Source organism: Lissotriton helveticus, chromosome 11, assembly GCF_964261635.1.
Source record: "Lissotriton helveticus chromosome 11, aLisHel1.1, whole genome shotgun sequence".
In the NCBI taxonomy this organism is placed as follows: Eukaryota; Metazoa; Chordata; class Amphibia; order Caudata; family Salamandridae; genus Lissotriton; species Lissotriton helveticus.
Genome location: NC_136072.1, coordinates 1,050,781,053 through 1,050,794,711, shown reverse-complemented (window position 1 = coordinate 1,050,794,711; position 13,659 = coordinate 1,050,781,053). Strand labels below are relative to the sequence as shown.

Below are 13,659 nucleotides of genomic sequence, written 5' to 3'. Positions count from 1 at the left end.
GACATCCGGGCGTAATAATCCGCAAATGTTTTCAGTATAACAGGTGTGTCGTAGTGCGTACCCTCATTAGTAGTGATAGCCTGAACCATAGGTGCCTGAGTGTGAGGTTCCAAGATGCGGCTAGCTAATGTTTTGCCCGGCCGGCCCCCCTCACTATAATAACGCACTTTGTACCGACACGATAGATGGTTGACCTCTTGATCAGCTACTTTGTTGTATTCGACGATTTTCTCTTTGATAAGCGCCAGAGTATTGGGGTCTGCCTGTTCGCCGTATTTGCGTTCCAGGTCACCTAATTCGCGCTCAAGCGATGTCATGGTGCGACGCAGAGATTTCAGAACCCCGGCTTGGAGACCTATACATGCCCATCGAATTGTAACTGTGAAAGCCTCCAAAAGTGTCTCTATAGTTTGGACAGACCCGGTATTAAGTGAAAAGTAATCAGATATGGCCTCTCGAATCCCTTCTCTAAAGACCTGATCCAGTAACGAGGACAATTGCAATCGCCATTGAAAGGGAGAAGGAATATGAGAGGGCAGAGACATGCTAAGTACCACTGGAGAATGATCCGATAGTGTTCAAGGTAAGTGTTTGATCTGTGTAGTCCATGTGCAAACATCCTGAGTGCCTAGCGAGTAGTCTATACGTGACCAGGATTGCTGTGCATATGAGTGGCATGTACCCTCTCTAGTGTTTGGGTGTCGCAATCTCCAGATATCTGTGAGGCCTAACGTCCACATTCCATCACGCACTGACAGAGAAGCTTTACGGGGAGGGGGAACTACCATAGTCGCCCAATCTATTTTGGGATCTAAGCCCACATTAAAATCGCCCCCACAAATAAGAGCTGAGGAGGATAATTTGCAGAGCTTATTCCATAATGTGTCAAAAAAAAGCAGGGTTGTCTAAATTAGGTCCATGTAGGTTCACAATTACTATCTGTGTGTTGTAAAGTGTCCCTGTACTATAATATATCGCCCTTCCTCATCCTCATCGACACACAATGGTACAGAGGGAATACCTTTCTTCACAAGAATCATAACCCCACACGCATGAGAAGTAGGAAGCAGCTAACCGTACTCCCGCCCATCTAGTGGCTATGTGTGAGACTCCCCGTTTGATAAGATGTGTCTCCTGCAACAAGGCAATTTTAATATGGTGCCGGTCCAAATAAGAAATCACCTGTTGTACTTTTTTAGCATTATTAAGCCCCCTTACGTTCCAACTTATCCAGGATATGGTGGGATGATTTGAGTCAGCCATGTCTGTAGAGTTGGATGATACAAACTGCGTCACTTTTTAGGAAAAATGAGTCGTATAGTTCAGGACCTGTGAAAAATACACTTACCAAAGCTATCACAATAAAAAATTGTCCCCCAACTAATCCCCCCACCTACTACAGCAATAGAACCATGCCGTAAATACACCCCCATAGAAAAAAAACAAGTAATCAGTATCATCCATGAGTCGCTTATCATGAAAGGAAAAAAGGGTAACAAGAGCCCTGTAGGGGCATCAAACAGGGCCCAACCAAGTAACATAATATTTTGGTGAATTCCTATACTGTGGGTCGCTAGTAGCCCACGGCCCCCCGTATAACAGGGTGGGTCAAGAAAAGTAGAGCTAGGCTAACCAGTCCACGGCCTTCTAATAGTTTACAAAGGATCAAACCAAATAGCACTCATCATGTCAATATCCTATTGTGTGCCTAGCGAGGAGCATACGTTATACATAAATGTTCTGCAAAGTAAAGAAGAGAAAAAGGGCAAGTGTCTTATCAAATTGGAACATTTTACATAAGTCTATCCTAGTTCAGGAGCCACATCTCATTCAGGGTAGGAGGAATATTACCCCAGTTACAATGATCAGTAAAGTCTCACGTGCTCATCCCTCAGAGTCGGAGTCCACACACCTCTCTCGTAGTGTCTCCTGTCACTCGATCCGCGGTATATTGAAGCGCTTCCTTGGGTGTCGTGAAGATATGTGCTTTCCCAGCATGTTGAATCTGCAGACGGGCAGGATATAGCATAGCATACTGTATGTGTAAAGCTTGCAATTTCTTTTTGACTGCTTGAAATTCATGGCGAGTCTGTTGTACTGCGACAGCGAAGTCAGGAAAAAGTTCCACCTTCATTCCTTGGTAGTCAAGCTTGCACTTTTCTCTAGCCAGATAAAGTGCTGTGTCCCGGTCCTGATAGTTCAAGAGTCTGGCAATTATGGGACGAGGCGGGGCACCAGGGATTGGACGAGCAGCTAAGGAGTGGTGAGCCTGTTCAACTATGAGCACCTTTGAGAAGTGTTCTGCTCCCAGCAGGGTAGTGAGCAATGTTTCAACATAAATCTCCATGGCCCGGTGTTGGTAGTTTCCAAAATACCCGTTATACAGATGTTGTTCGAGCGGGAGCGAGCTTGGATATCCTCATTCTTAGCCCAGATTACCTCCAACAGCTTCTCCATATTGGTATACGACGTACTGACGCCTTCCAAGCAATCCTCTGCAGTCGAGATGCGCTGTTCCGCCTCCGCGATCTGCGAGCCATGTTTCTCAATCTTAGTTGCATGCTGTCCATACGCAAGTTGAGATGATCGATTTTGGCGTCGATGGACTGCTAGCTTTGTTGCATGGTTAACATCATACGTTCCAGTTTTTGTAGTCGTACCGGATTTGGGATCAGGATCAGTGTCCGAAGCATGCGATTTTGTATGCTTCTTGGCTTCAAAGTGCAACTTGTTCTGCTGCTTGTCTGTCCTCCCCACAAGGAGATGACTGTAACTGCCAGTATTAGTTGACTGTAGTGTTAAGTGAAGGTCAGGCAGGTCAATGATAGCACATATAGCCCCAACCTAGCGCTATTCACACAGCCTGCTTCAGTGGAGAAGCAAGATTTGGGTCGCAAGAGCTAGCGGCGAACTAGGTATGCTTGTGTTGGGGCCAGATAGATAGTAATGTTATCAGAGAAAATCCTTTGTCCGCTCGTGAGGAGGTTTTAATTACGCATACCGCAGCCAAAGTCCTAATGTAGGCACCGGTACTTGCAGCTATGAAAGTCTAACCAGTGGCACCTTCAGGCCCACTACGATCTCTGTATGTGGGTTCACAACACCTTGTGTAGAAGCAGGAAGGTGTGCAATTGGCGCCAAAGGCCACCACGGTGATTAGGCAGTGTAGCAGCAGCACTCACCCAATCATGTCGTCAGTCAGTGCGTCGTGAGTACTTTACAGTGAAGAGGTCCACCGAGTAGCAAATAAACTGTGGGCCGCAGGCAGTCAGAGCCGCAGTCGTCACGCTGGGGAGACCGCGCCGCGGATCAGGGATGCGGCAGCCGCCGGCGTCTGGGCCTCAACACAGGAGCCGCCACACACTAATGTCCGGAAGTCACAGGCAGCGTGTTGATGCAATACGGGCCTCCGTGGGACTGAAACCCGCATACGGCGCAGACATGTACCACACACCGGACCGCCACACCCAGAGAGCCAGCACGGATCCTAGTACCTCATCAGCAGCGACAGGTAGGGGCCGCACAGTGAATGTTCACCTCAGCAGCCCAGGTCGCGAAATGGCGTCAGCCCAGTTCCCTGCAGGGACAGAGGCGCACAGCTCAGAGCTGTCCCACCACACGCCGAGGGCTGGGTATCTTGTCGGGAGGTCAGTATTGCCGGGCAGGCTCCCCGCAAAGCAGTCTCAGTGCCAGGAAGCTGAGATCAGCAGCCAGAGCTCACCGGGCCGCCATCTTGTGTCCTGGGGGTTTGGCGGAGATTAGGCCGTTAAGAGTGGCAAATATTAAGTTTGCAAGCAGCAAAGCATTCCTTTATGTCTCAGGAGCAATTGCTTATCCTATTCAGCAGCGGATGGCGCCAGATATAACGGATATTAGGCGGATGGTATTCTTGACCAGCAGAGCTGCACTAAAGTGCGGCCATCTTGCTCCGGGCTCGCGAGCTCCCTTCCCCCCACAATCCTCTAGGTTACAAAGACCTGACAGAATCAGAGATTATCCTGACAGAATCAGAGAAAAATGTTACACCTCGGATAGGAGAAATAACGCAGGTTACATACCTCAGGTTACAAAAAACACACATGTAGAAAGAACTATCCACAAGGTGGCATATTTCTTAAAGATTCAGGCTTTGGACAGCTAGGCTTACCCTAAATTTAGACAATGTGTGGTCATACTTATAACAGAGCTGGTAGTCAGGTTACAAACATTGCGCACACTCAGGCATCCACCACTGAGGTTACAGAGATATTAGATACATAAACCTATGATAACACAGCTATCCTTTAGTTTGTAAAATCTCAAGGGCCTGATTTAGATCTTGGGGAAGGAGAATACTCTGTCACAAACGTGCCGTCCGCCGTATTACTATCCCATTATATCCTATGGAGATCGTAATACAGAGGACACATTTGTGACGTAGTATTCCATCTGGCGAGATCTAAATAAGGCCCCAAGTCTCAGATAGCAAAACTATCTTCCAGGTTGCATATTCTTAGAAGATTTTGCATCCGACAGGAACGCTATCACTTAGTTACACAGAACCTACAAGTTCTAGTTTGTGAAAGCAGCGTTATCCATCAAGTTAGCGAAAGCCTCCAGGCCCAGATATCTAACAACAAAGCTCTCTGAGAGGCTAGACAGATGTTGCATTGTAGGACCTCTGATTGCAGACATATTCCTCCAGGTTCTCCTCCGAGTACAGAGATCTTCCAGACTCAGGTCTCGGGGCAACAAAGGCATTCCTCTGGGTGATCTTTGAGAGATCTTACAAGCTCCAAATACAGATAGAAGACTATACATGAGGTTACAACGTTCTTATAGACTCCGCTTTCAAACAGCAAAGGTTTCCTTTGGAAATAAACCTATCTTAAAGTTTCAGGTGTCTGACAGCATAGTACTTCTCGGGTTACATAAGTCTTACAACTATCCCTCTAGTTAGATGAATATTACAGGCCCACAGCTATGACAACATAGCTATCTTCCTGGAGACTGACCTTAAAGAATATTTAGCTTCCTGGGATGTGCATCTTTTAAGTGTCTGTGGATCACCATTGTGGACAGCAGGTTTATAAATATAACAAAATGTCCCACAAAGAAACGAAATCCCTTCAAATATGCCACAGGGAATAACGAAAAAGTTCCAAGTAGCTTTTATTAGGGTCTCATATATCAGGCATAAATACACTATCTTTTCATAAAGGAAAACTTGTGCAAATATATATATTTTTTTGCCCTCATATGACCATGGCATTCTGCAAGTCTTGGACCGTTTTTCGGCACCCTTGTTCGTCTCATGGTCCGTTGCATTTACTCACCCGAGCCTCCAAAGCTATTATCGCATGGGGGGGGGGGATATCCTCCCAAGCTACCATGGTCTGGTGTAATCAAAGACTATGAAAAGATTTGTAATATTTCAACACAGCCCTAATTTGTACCACAATGCTAACTTGCCCCCTTTATAAAGTCCTGCCAGATTTTCCCCGACCTTCGTGGATTACATCCGGTATCCATCTTGCTGGTCCACTTTTTAACCAACCTGTAGGATATGGGGGCACAGGGTCTGTCCAATGTTTACAAAAATCACGTCTGGCTAGAGGCAATAGATAGAATATCAGACCCCTTTGCTTACTGTTTAAAGTGACTTGTAGGTTGTTATCTACCCCTGGGAGTACTAAGGCCAGTGTCAAGGTTATGGATTCCCCTAAAATGTATCTTATAGTAGTTTGTATAACCTTCCAATATTCCTTCATTGCAGGGCATGCAAAAAAGATATGTATATCGTTAGCTTTTGGAAAATTGCATCTGTTACATCTAGGGACAGGCTGTAACACAAATTAAGATATTCTTTGAGGAGTACAATACAGCCTATTTATTACAAAAAGTGGTGTCTTTTGAGGTTTGCAGGTGTAACTATGGAGTATAATGATTTTAATGAGTCCGTTCAAAGCAGTTGTAAATCCTCATCCTGAAATGTGTCCCCCCCCCCCCAGATCGCATATGGAGTCTCCACTCATTTTCTCTGCTTCCAGACATTACCCATACCATTTTGAAACTTCTTTACTTTTTGCATTTACATCTTGGAGGGTGTCCTCAAAATCCCATGCCGCACCTGTCTCCTGGAGGGTTGTTGAAGGCCTGGATGTGAGCTAGACATATTTAAACCTAGACAGTCTATTGCCAGTTTTCGCACTCAGCACATCCCAAGCCAACAATTTGCCAGCTGATATCAGGTCACTCCTCTTGGACAATCCTGCTTGCTTCAAAGGAAGAGACAAATACTTTTATATTAACTTGACTCATATATAGGCTAGGTTTGGAAATTTTCCTCACACACAATGAGCTGCCAAGTTCAGGGGGCAACAATGTAACCTACATTCATTCACTTAGGCAAAGAACAGGCGGCAGCAGGCATCTGGTCACTTTAACCACAGGGCAGTAAAAAGCCGAGAATCCGAACCCGACTTGCCCGTGCTTGAAGAGATGCCTCACATGGCTGCCATCTCTTTAGCCCCCTAAACTGGCCCAGCTAATCTGCCGTTCTCCACGGTCTAAGTGCGAGTCTAGGGTGCTGGAAACAGTGTGCATGCTCTGGACCCCGTAAAAACACATTGTAGAGTCTAGACATTGCCTGTTTTATGAGTTCTAGATGAAAATTCCTCCAGACCCAGGCCTGGGATGAGAACAAAATGGCAGCCCCGTACTCTCGCCGCTGAGTCTTGGCCTGGAGGCCTTTATAGCAAAGGTGTAGAGAATGAGCGGTGCAGAAAACAACAAAGCAGAAGCTTGGTGAAGGCCAGGCAGTGACAGCAAGGAGCTTGCTTCCCTGATTCAACAGTCTCAGCTAAGAGGTGTGTTGGGTAACTAATCATGAGTGTCTACTATTGCTTAAAGTATGCCCATCCTCTTAGACGGTGGAAAGCTCCTAAACCAGTTTCTCTTTGACCAAACTATTCAACAATAAATTCAGGAAGTAAAGTGTCTTCACCAACTCCCAGCTAGCCTGTGAGATAGTGTCACTGGTGAGCAAGGCCTGGGCTACACGTTCATGGAGCCCTACGGGTATGGTCTCGTCCAGGATCTGGTGTCTGGGATAGTACTGCAGAGGACCTCTCATGCATAAAGAGCCCAACTAAGGGAATTAGGAAAGTCATAGCTTGTTTGTAACCCTCCATAAAAAAGCATCACTCATTTGAAAACAGGCTGAAATCCATAATGACATAAATCATTAACAGTGAGGAGAGAATTCAGAAAATGCTGGAAACAGCAGCAGAGAATAAGTGAAAACAAGGGTTAAGAGGCTGCAGTTGGGCAACAGCAAGTATGTAGGGTATAGTCTGTCCCTCCTCCACTTAAAGAAGGGGCATCACTAAAATTCCTTATTGAGACAGTTCTCTTCCAAAAATCCGTGAAGAATAGAATGGAGAGCCAATTACATATAAGCAGTGCTACTGGAATAATGCGAATGTGCGGCTGTGGGGAATTTTGCATAATTATAGGTTTGGGGCATTTGCCACATAATCCATCATCTGCTGCATAATCTGCAGATATTAACAAAAAAATGTTCCTAGCTCAAACGGTTCAAAAGTTACTATAAATACAGTGGCACGTGTTGCAGTGCAAGGGAAGGCCTTTTGCAAAAGTTGACTGGTCACAATTCTGTTGCTTATTGCTATATCTGGGTATTACTCTGGTACTAATAAGGTATGCCCAATGCCCAGACAGTGTTAACAAGTGTAAAAAGTAAAAAATAATTAAGTACTACTATAAACAAATTGCGCCATTATGCCGCATAATTCACCTTTTATTGCCACATCATTTCGTCAACCCTGCCTCATAATTTGGCCCTCTCCTGCCATATAATTCCAGTGGCCCGGCATATAAGGAAGCTGTAAAACTTCTTGTTAGGGGTTCTAACTTGAGTGCAACATGATTTTGCATACGTTTGCATGATTTTGCATACGTTTAATAACACTAAGTGATTAAATCCTGAGAGCAAACTTTAGGGTCTTATTACAAAGTCTTCGCAAAATCAGCCCAAGACTTAGCAATACTGGGGGCAAATAGGGAGCATCCCCTAAAAAGTAATTCATGAGTTACTAATTTCAGGCCTGCTTCACTTGGTTATTCCTCTTTTTCCCCTCGAAATTTCATCCTGGGAGTCCACCTACCACATGGAGTTTTAGGGGTAAAGTACTCCCAATCCATGTGTTACTGTGTATTTTGTAATCCCAGTTCAGCCAATTACTCTTGATACCGTCTGAATCTGGCAAACCAGGGACCCTGTAATGAGACCTGTAATCTGTGTTTTTTAAAGAAGTCCTGAACTAAATCCGGATGCGATGGTGAAAAGGAGAGACATGAAATGAATCATAACAGCATTTATGTATCTTGGTGTGCAGGTGTTTACGATGTACTCAATACAATGTTCTGGTCTACTGAAGGGCTTCCATTATCCCCTATTTCGATCCAGTAAAAGTTTTTGAGGATTTGCAAAGGAGGGAAACCCTTTGGGAGGTGAAATGTGAGGGCCATATCTTACCTCTCTGGAGAGATTAATCTAAGACCTTGCTTGTTCTCTAGGAGGTGAGCTATTACACTTGGAGGGTTAGTTTCAACAAAGTTTTTTTGCAGCAGGTGCAAGGTATTACCGATGAAATGTCCGATTCTGATATTTTAGAATTGAGACACAATGTTTTAAGCCCTCTTTCCATCGCCCTCAATAAATTAAGATTTTGGCATTTCTGATTTGCAAATTAACGTAAAATAAAAAGTGGTCTTTTAATAAAACCAGTGTTGTTGAGAAACTGCTTGAGAATTTGAATAAGAATATACTTACAAAAAAAAGTACAGACAATAGTGCGTGCTCTTTACTATTACCAGTTGTGCATAATAAGGAAAATACCGTGGTCTGCAGAGGGGGTCAACTACTACGAAATGATCATGAGTTGCAGTATTGCCTCTGTTTCCATAAATCATTTTTAAGTATCAAGAAAGAACCACAACATATTGTATGGGACTAAGCAGCCATCTAGTGGGTCATTATGCGGCACATACCGGTATGGTCCCATGTCTCCAAATTAACAGACGATGTGGCCTACTATTAAAATGGGATGATTAATGACAATCATTCAAGAAGAAAACAACCCAATTTGGACGGTACTGTCTAGACCCATCAACTGTGGCATATCGTAACATATTGCACATTCAGCACTTACTGCGGCATACAGCATGTTAAGCTTGATAGCTGAAGGTGGTTTATGGCCCTGGATTACCAGAGCGGTACAAAAGGAGGTGGTGATGGACGGAGCATCTGAACAATCAAACACTCACACCCAGTCAAAAGATCTGGGTTAAATCCATCACCGTTCTTTAGCCCACTCTGCCACCCCAGTTCAGACATGGCCATATGCAAATCAGTCTGACCCTATGCCTCATGGGAACAGTCCGGCCCGAACTGCCAAGCCATGCCTTCCCTGGACCAGAAACAAGCTTCCTAGGACCAGTTTCTAGCATTTCAGCCGTCTTCAGCCAGGCTTGCTTGAATCCAGTGGCAAAGTGAGCAAGGGACTCACGTCTGAGCATACGCTGCCAACTTATGGCAAACAAAGCGGTAAAAAAGGAGGTGGTGATGGACGGAGCATCTGAACCAATCAAACACTCACACCCAGTCAAAGATCTGGGTTTAATCCATCACCGTTCTTTAGCCCACTCTGCCACCCCAGTTCAGATATGGCCATATGCAAAATCAGTCTGACCCTGTGCCTCATGGGAACAGTCCAGCCCGAACTGCCAAGCCATGCCTTCGCTGGACCGGAAACAAGCTTCCTAGGACTGGTTTCTGGCATTTCAGCCGTCTTCAGCCAGGCTTGCTTGAATCCAGTGGCAAAGTGAGCATTCAGCATACGAGGCTTGACAAATTGTTGGGATGGGAAATGCCCCCTGCATGGTATGTGGGCATATGCGCCTGCCCTGAATGCCCGATTGCATGTGAAACTGTTGTCCTGGCTTTTCTTTGGGCCCTGGTATCATGCTCATATAGCATGTGTGCAGAGGCATAGGCCCGTCCCTAACAGTGCGAAGTCCAGGACATATGGTGTGACTTGTAGGGGTGCATCAAGCGTGCCCTCTTAGTGAACAGTGGATTAATTTCTCTGTTGAGGGTTTATCATGAAAAGCAGTGGTTGCAGTGTATCATATTTAATTATGTGTATTATGACCAGATCTTTTTATCTATGTCAGTGAGAGAGTGGCCTTCTGTCCCCTCTTGTGTAAAGCTTTTCTTTTACTTGAGTCCCAGGACCTTGTGCTGATATCCTGTGTGCATGTCGAGTGCTTGTGCAGATAATACACTTCCACTGATTCTTGGGCCATGGTAATTTATGCTCAGTTGTTATGGCCTCCTGGGTGGTGGCTGCCTGAATTAGGATCACCACCTACTCAAAAATCTTCAGTGAAAAATCTGGGTAGAAAACTTGATCAGAAGTTAACTATGAAAGACCAACTGATATCCACCGCTGGCTCCTGCTTTCATGTTATGAGGCTACTACGAAGAGTCTTTCCAATGCTCCAATTGACAGTACGCAAGACTAGTCCAGGCACTGGTTATTAGCCGCCTGGACTATGGAAGTGCTCTCCTGGCTGCGGTAAATGAATCCCTCCTGGACAAGCTCCAGGTAGTTCAAAATACAGCGGCTCGTCTAATTCACAATCTGCCAGCGAGATCTGCCTCGGTCCCTTTATTACCTGCACTACACTGTGCTGCCAGTGTGGAAGTGTATCACCTTCAAAATCTGCTGCCTAGTGAGCAAAGCACTCTTTGGTAAGAGACCTAGCTACTTAAAGGAAAAATGTATCCTCTATCGACCAACAAGGTCTGTGAGATCTAAGAATAAGTCTCTTCTTAATATACCATGCATTAAGAAAACACGTTCAGGTGGCCATGCTTTTTCTTTCCTAGCCCCTTGTATTTGGAACAAACTTCCCCTACACCTGTGCAAACTTCTTTTCATTCTTACACCTATGAGAATGCACTGACCACTACAATTTCAGGAAATTATTCAAAACTAAATTATTTTAAACTTTTAGGCTCTTTGCCTTGCATTTTACACCACCATACATGTGTGTGTATGTTTTTTTAATGCCCCTGGATTACCATGACATAAGATGAAGTGGAAGTGTATTATTTATGTTCTTTTGGTTTGAGGTTGGAGACCCAGTCACCGAAGAGAGAAGGATGGAGTCAGGGCTACCATTAGAAATCCTATGAGGTCCTTGCTACAAATGACTACTTTTTAGTATTGCTGAGCAATGCCATTTTGTAGACGGTAGGGGTGAGGGACAGCAGTTTCTGTTGTTCAAGGTGAGGAGGTTTCTAGGCACGGTCTGCACTTTTGCCTGTCTCTGAATACCACTTAAGGAAGGTGATGGCAGCCTGGTGTAGAGAATTCTCCTAGGAAATTCAGTTTTTTTTACTCTGTCAGGATGTAGTAAACTGCCTCTGCCTTATCCTGGGGGAGTGGTTTCCCATAGATAATTTCACGGTGCGGGATCTTTGATGAATGTGTGACTAAAAGACAGCCCCTCCCACCCGATCTGCATGCCACTTGGAAAAATAAACCAGTGGAAAATCTACTGGGAACAGAAAGAAGACAGGTGAGCGCATTAGGCCTCACTTTAGTGCATGGAATGCATGCACAATATAGAAGCAGGGACAATAGAACACAAAACTAGCCCTGACAAAGGCTCCAGACCCACGTGGGCTCCTAGCGAGGGCCGAAACATGTTGGCGCAGCAAAAGGGCTACAACAAGAACAATTATATTCAGTAAAACCCAACAAATTCACGTTTTCATACATACCCCAGGTACCCTCCAAATAAAACATAGCTTTTGGGTATACCTAGAGGTATTTTTAAACATCACTCATCTGGAGCCCTGCTTATCCAGTAGTGCTTTATCTAAGAACTCCCATTCCATCTATGGTTGAGTTCGCCCAGGTAGTATCATCTTACCTGGGTGTGGCTAGGCGCCAATGATGAAGCATGTCACGATAAGTGAGTGAGGCGTCTATTCCAATATCTTTGAATACCCTTATCCCCCAGGATAAGGCAGAGGGAGTTTACCACACCCTGACAGAGTAAAAAAAAAACACAATACCTGAGGAGAATGCTCAACAGCAGCGGTTGCTTGTATGTGATAAGATTGTAAAACGGGAGACTGCAACTGATCTGATTTTCTCTCGCTCTCCATTGTGTGAAAGAGCCTGGTGTAGAGAATACTGTGCTCATGTTTTCCTACTTGGTAACAGCCCCATTATTACCTGCTGTGAGAAGCAGCACTTTACACAAATGAGTTTCCGGAGAGCAGCCAGAGGACACTTGAAAAGAAACACCCAAATCGGTTCTCAAATTTAAAACAGCGAATCCACAACCCCTCTCTAGAAAATGCATAGAAAAGTGGGATCCAAACCAACCCACTTTGTTCCATTCCCTAGTTCTTCTTGACCAAGTATGGGTGTGCTCCATAGAGTATGTGAAGAGCTACCGTAACCACTGCTGGTATCTGCAGACAGTCTCTAAGAGATGAGAGGACATCACATGAAATCACCACTTTCTGCTTGCAGAGCTGCGAATAAGATTTAAGAAACCAAAAGTCTGGCTACCTTCAGAGACAGGGAAGAACTGTGTGTAGCTCTGCAGGAAAAGAGACTGCCCGGGAAGAAGAGGCCCAGCATGTTTCCGGTGTCAGGAGCCCCCAGAGGAAGCTGACAAACTTAAGAGAGTAATCCAAAAGTGACCTGTACTAAGAAGAGGTCCCCTGGTCTATCTGTGTAGTTTCTGAGAAGCTGCAACTAAGCCTGTACCAGAGGTTGTAAACCTGAGTCGACCCAGGAGCTTGCCGTAGTATGAGTGACTAGTACTACCAACTTAAATATCAAAACGCTGAAGAGGGAAATACCAAAAGGGCCTGGTGGCTGCAACTGGCTCGAGAGCTGAAAGGAATAGACCTGGAGGACACAACTATTGCCAGCTGATGCACAGCTTCATAGCCAACTCCTAAGGGCCACCACTGCTAAAGACTGGAAGCTAGTGGCATTGCAGTAGTCTTTCTGAGCCAGTCTTGTGGAGACTGTTCTGGACAGAGCAGCCGCTGTGGTGAACAGCCCCAAAGGAGTCTACCTTGTATGGGTGAGAACACCCCACCCCCTCAGTCCTGCTGCACAGTCAGGACAGTTGCTGATGAGGGATGACATAGACAGAGATGAGTGGGTGAAGCCACTGAGCTCGCTTCAGAATGTGTGGTGCCAAAGTCACCCGAAAGCTTTGAATCGAGTTACCTACTGTATTCATGAAAACTGTGAGCAATCTGCACCTGAGCATAATCCTGGCCTATACCCTGGCATAGCGGGATGGTAATAGCGGAGCCCCAACCTCAGTGGGTGGGAAGACTATTAGTGGGGAAAAGAGGGAAGTGTCACGCCCATATGATTTCCAGTGCAACTTACAACAAATATGTATGGTGGCTCTACTGATTCAAAGTATATTCTTTTTCCCCCACAAGATAAGCATTAGACTAGGCATTATCTTAAGGTGTCTGTTGACTACTGCGTTCTGAGCTCTTGCCCCTACACTGCCTAACAATCCTTTGGCTGTTGGCCCATG

General features: G+C 45.3%; 1 protein-coding gene across 1 annotated transcript in view; it reads right to left on the bottom strand.

Annotated features, from left to right (window-relative positions):
- CFAP251 (cilia and flagella associated protein 251) overlaps positions 1 to 13,659 on the bottom strand; it is a 591,575-nt gene that overhangs the window by 402,474 nt on the left and 175,442 nt on the right. The gene's annotated exons all lie outside the window — the stretch shown is intronic.